The sequence below is a fragment of the Callionymus lyra genome, unplaced genomic scaffold (assembly GCF_982586985.1).
Source record: "Callionymus lyra unplaced genomic scaffold, fCalLyr1.hap1.1 HAP1_SCAFFOLD_30, whole genome shotgun sequence".
Lineage (NCBI taxonomy): Eukaryota > Metazoa > Chordata > Actinopteri > Syngnathiformes > Callionymidae > Callionymus > Callionymus lyra.
In genome coordinates, this window is record NW_028258547.1 from 666,575 (window position 1) to 673,182 (window position 6,608).

The window sequence follows — 6,608 nt, forward strand, 5'->3', positions numbered from 1 at the left end:
TTCATGTGACATGCACACATAAAACACACGCACGCACGCACACATAAAACAAACGCGGACGCACACAAAACACACGCATGCACACACAGACATGCACTGACACACGCACACACACGGTGACATGCACACATAAAACACACACACGCACGCACACGCAGACACACACTGACACATGCGCACACACACCAATGACATGCACACAAACGCATAACTACACATCACAAACAAACCTATAAAATCCGCGTTTGTTTTATGTGTGCGTGCGTGCGTGTGTTTTATGTTTGCATGTCACCGTGTGTGTGTGCGTTTGTCAGTGCATGTCTGTGTATGCATGCGTGTGTTTTATGTGTGCGTGCGCGTTTGTTTAATGTGGGTGTGCGCATTTGTTTAATGTGTGCGTGCGTGTGTTGTGTGTTGACACGCGCAAGCATTGACGCACATTGACACACGCGCAAGCATTGACGCACATTGACACGCGCGCAAGCATTGACGCACATTGACACTCGCGCGCATATTGACGCACGCACACGCATTGACACGCACGGGCGCATTGACGCACATTGACACGCACGCGCGCATTGACGCACATTGACACGCGCGCAAGCATTGACGCACATTGACACGCGCGCAAGCATATTGACACACGCACACGCATTGACACGCACGCAAGCATTGACGCACATTGACACGCGCGCAAGCATTGACGCACATTGACACACGCGCGCATTGACACACATTGACACGCACATGACAATGGACGTGAGGTTCTGGTCTGCAGCCCACATCTGTGTATCGGATAGTCTGTCAAACATAAAAATGTAAACGGTTAGACTTTTATGATGCAATATACGAGGAACTAACTAAACATATACTGTACACACCTCCATGATGATTGCCTTTCTCAAGTGGCTTTGTATGTGCTGTTGGGTTTTGTCCATCTGTGCTGGTCTGAATTTGGTGACCTCACAAAAAGGGCAGTGAAAGAACAAGCAACACTGACGGCTGTGGAGTGAAGTACATCCTCAAACCTGGCTGATGTTTAACTGATCAGCCATTTATGAGATTAATGAAAGCTTTGACAGAAACTGTTTTCTATATCACAGACTAAGCTACACACACAGGCAAATGAAAACAGCCAGAAATATGTTATGTTCACTGAACACATCATTTATGAACACATTTTTCATGTTGTATAAAACTCAAACATTCTATTGAATGACTGAACAATCTACTTTAATATCCTCGTGTCCAATTAGTTCATATTCAACGTCTGCTATCTCTGGTCTGTTTATCTGGATTCTTGTCACGGGGGCAGCAGCTTCAGCAGAGAGGTCCATACTTTCTTCTCCCCAGTTACATCGTCCAGCTCTTTCTGGAGGACCCCCCTGTGTTTCCAGCCCAGTGGAGGAACATGCTTCTTCAGTGTGTTCTGGGTCTTCCCCGGGTTCTACCATCAGTGGAACATGTTCCACTTCATCGGACTTATTCTCAGATGAATAAATTGATCTAAGACAAGAAAAAAATAAGTCAGTTTAGATTAAAAAAAAAGCTCAAACTAATTGAAATTCTCACGGATGCTCCGTTGAATCCATACATTCATTCATTCCCACTGCCACCTCCTAATAAGAAATAATGATCGTTTCTCTGATGCACAAATACTGCAGTGCTGAAGATATTAAACCAAAATTGACATTCATTTTAATTGTACAAGTGATGACATTTGCAAAATTAATCAACATTACATTTAAACATTAAATCACTTTGATAAATGACTAAAAAACATTCTTACATACCTTCCTTCTTCTCTTGAACTCTTTTCCATCTGGTTAAGGAGAAAAATAATTCAAGGAAATGACTCCAGATAAACACAAATCAATATAATAATGTGATTTTTATGAATGCATTTGTTTTTTACCTCTTTTTCTTTTTTTATACCAATAAACTACAGAACATGTGATCAGTAGAACGATCACAGCAACAATAATTCCAGCCACTTCTCCTGGTGTCAAACCTTCTCGACATACAGAGTCAGAAGAAATAGTTCCTTCTCGTAGATATGTTGAACATCTACAAAGACAAGTGGAGACAGTTTAGAAGAAAACATCTGGAGCAAACATTTGTGAAGCTTCACTCACTGTTTGTGATCCTGACATGACGTGAACGTTCCATTTGAAAATGTTCCTTCACTGCAGGTTCCACACTCAGTGTCTGTGGAGGACGTTCCTGTGAAGAACATTGTGTGTGTCTTATAGTTTCTGCACTCTTGCATTTCACATGTTGGATGTGAAACTCGCCTGCTCTGATGATGAACTGTCCTTGTTCACATGTGGAGTGTTGCTGTGCTGCCACACATGTGTCCACTGAGCCGTCCACACAGAAAAAACCCTCCAGAGGTTCACACTTGGTGTTTGCTGTGAAGGTACAGGATCTGATCTCTCTCAGTCCTGTTAGTCAATAACAAATTCTACATCACATCTACATACTGACCAACTCATCATTCTAGTGAAGAACAAACTTTACCTTCAGTACAGACGAGACACTTGAAACCATGTTTCTCTCGGTTCAATTTGTCCATGTAAGTTCCATCATCACAGACAGTGCAGGACGGAGATGGAAATTCTGTGCAATGAACATTGACTCTGAATCCTGTGAGAGAAATAAATAAATGACACATTTGAGTGACGTTTTACATCAAGACTCCTGACAGTTACTCTTATAAGAAAAAAGGTCAACATTTAAAATAGGCAGAATACATTTGATAGAATCAACATACAAGTGTCATGCTTATGTTCTTTTGTTTTATTTTGAAGGTGGTTTTCCGTTTTCATGTGTCCTGTGTTTTGAGTGACAGACGCTGGCAGGTGCGCGGCTGGGGATGATGGAGTGGCGGGTTCTTCCCATTGATAAGGAGCGTCTCTACCCGGAAGAACTCGCCAGAGTATTGCGTTTCCAGACCAGGTTGGCTGTCCTTTCGATCTCGCTCCTCGCCTTTGAATCACAACTGGATAATCCTTTGGATACTCCTGACGTTGTCAGCACTTTTATTTACTCAAGTGAGTCCTTTTGTCTTTTTGTTTTAGTTGCTGTTGGGACCCCGATCTCCAGAAGTGCCCTGCCTTCGCCCCGAGTGCCTGTTTTGTTTTTTTGTTCCTATTACGGACCGCTCTGGATCTATATAAGACTTTTTTTTCTGAATTTTTCCTCCGTGGATTATTTAGAAGATAGCTGGGAAGGGCGACAGGTCTTGATACCTTCACTTAAACTTAGCGTTACATTTACCGATGTCAATAAAATGAAAAGAGACTTTAATAAACCACAACATGTACCTGTGCTCCTTCCAGCTGGACACTCAACATCCTTATCCTTCAACAGTGGACACTGTGACGTCACTCCTTCAACATCCTTATCCTTGAGAGAAAAGATCATTTAATATCAGATGATTTTTGAGAATCTATCAGTGATAGTTTCGTAGATTCTTCCGCGTCTGACCGTTATAAACCTCCTTGTAGGTGGACAACGCATGCGCAAATGCGTGGTTGATTTCCAACCTCGTGTACTGTACTGACACTAATAGAATGTTTTTCCATCATATTTGTCCATCATGATGAGTGCCATGGATCATACATGAACACACATGTTTAATGATAAATATTTGTTACCAGAGAACAATTGTTTCAACTGTAATGAAGCATACATGTTTGATATTTACCAATTAGTGTTAAATATTAGCTATATTGATGTTTGAGATAAAATGGGGACCCTTGAAATAAAAAGAAAGACCCACACTGTTAAGTCTTTCTGTAGGTTTGTTTATTGGACATAATAAATCGTTTTAGCAACACTAGAGGGCAGCAGAGAGTACAAGTTGCTTTGCGTGCAGGTGGAGAGACAGGACGAGCTAATGAGATCACCTGTGCAGGTGAAGCTTCTGTCTACAGAGCATGACTACAGCCAAGGTAATGTTAAACTCTTCTGTTAAATTGTTCTCATTTGGAGAGAATATCTAAGGATTATGGACATAAACTTGCAGTGTGACTGCAGTTCACACTTTTAATGATGTCGTCGTTGTAAATCTAAAACGTCCCGAGAAAGTAGAATTCTAGTGTTTCTGATCCCATCATGCAGGGAATAGCAGGTTTGATATAAATGTACATGAATTGATTCATTAAAGATATTATTACATTTGTCTCTTTTAACATTAAGACTTCATCACAAAGTATCATTTCTGGAGATGATTTGACTTCAATGTTGACAACAGTTTATACTGAGTGGATCTAGTATAACACTGACAGACCCGGCTGCAGAAAAACATTTAAGGGGGGGCATTACATTTTTTCAGGGGGGCAAACTTTTCAACCTAAAAACGTATTGGCTTCAGGCTGAACAATGGCTCTGGGACGACTCGCACAGTGCAGAGAAATAATTCTCCCATTACTAAAAAGTGACGGTTGATCCCAAAATCTAAAAAAACAACTAACAACCAACAACAAAGTTTAGTGCTGTGTCCATGTATTAAACTAAAGCACCACAGCTTCACTTCTACTAAAACATAAGCACTGAAGTCAACCTGAACACTGGATTGAACATCAAATAAGTTTTCATCTCATTGAACAAAATCATGGTAGGTGTGATGTGTGATCTGTTTGATACTTGATGAAGCCCAGTTGCTGCACATTGGCGCACGCATTGACGCACATTCTTCTTCTGAGAGTTGTAACACAGCGTCTCTTAACTGTTGAGCATGGTCCCGTCGTCTCGCACCAACGTCCATCTCCTCACTTTCGCTCTTCACTTTCCCGTACATACCGGGGACGTTCGTTAGCAAAGTTCGTTGCTAATAACCGTTAGCTTCGCCTCAGGAGCAGGTCCGAAAAAGTCGCTTCTGACACCAATGTAACGTTTGGTCCTCCACACATGACCAGACGGTTGTCTTGCACAGATATTGTTTCTTTGTTCGCTGTACTCACAGAGAGGTTATTGTTTCGGCCACAACCAACGCCGCTCGTTCTTCACACCACTAGTTGAACGCGAAATCTCTCTAACAACAACTGCGCATGCGCACAGACTCACCTTCTTAAAGTGCCCGCAACATTAATGAACAGAACAAACAGGATCGTTACAATATATATACAGTATATACACACACACACACGTCTATACACATACACACATATACATATACACACACACACGTCTATACACATACACACATATATATACACACACGTCTATACACATACACACATATACACACATATATATACACACACGTCTATACACATACACACATATACACACACACACGTCTATACACATACACACATATATATACACACACACGTCTATACACATACACACATATATATACACACACGTCTATACACATACACACATATACACACATATATATACACACACGTCTATACACATACACACATATACACACACACACGTCTATACACATACACACATATACACACATATATATACACACACACGTCTATACACATACACACATATATAAACACACACACGTATATATATATACACACACACACACACACACACACACGTCTATACACATACACACATATACACACACGTCTATACACATACACACATATATATACACACACGTCTATACACACACATATATACACACACACACACGTCTATACACATACACACATATATATACACACACACGTCTATACACATACACACACATATATACACACACACGTCTATACACATACACACATATATGTACACACATATAAACACACGTCTATACGCATTGACACACCCGCACGCATTGACGCACATTGACACACACACGTATTGACGCACATTGACGCACATTGACACACACGTATTGACGCACATTGACACGCGCGCACGCATTGACACGCACGGGTCACCCAGTATTATACAGAGCACCCCCCGACGTCGGATTCAAACGACCCGGGTTACATTTGACGCGTCGCCCATCTCTTCGTTGCCTTGGTAACGTGACGTGTCGCTGTTTCATTTGGCTACCGTAATTCTACAACTATGAAGCTCATTTGAAATGTTTAATGTCAACAGTGTGATTCTAATCCTGATTGTGCTTAACGACCTCAAACCACTTTAAGGAGGTACAGAGTGAATATAAATCGGTAAAAATGCTTAATTTTAATTTTTTGGAGCTTGGATTGTTTACGCATCGCGGAAGTCAAGAAGCTCTCGCGGATTAAAACATGCTTAAAAGGTCCTGTAAAAGTGACTATATTGTATATTTTTAGGTGTTTCAACTCCATAATGTTGACATTGTTTTATGAATGAGTAAAATAAAGTCTGTGCTATTTCGCTTGATCCTCTTTATAATCCGGTGCGCTTTTCTATGAAAATAGAAGCTTTCATTGAGATTGCGTTTATGGACATATGTTTTCTTTTTATTTAGCTGCGATTATGAGCGTCTACGTGACGTTTGTCAACATTAATCGCGAGTCTGCAGGGGTGACGTCACACATGCTAATCAACTGATCCTGCAGCGGTGACGTCACACCACAGGAATACAATGAGATATTGTGCTTGTTTGTTTAAAAGCGCCATGAATACAATAGTAG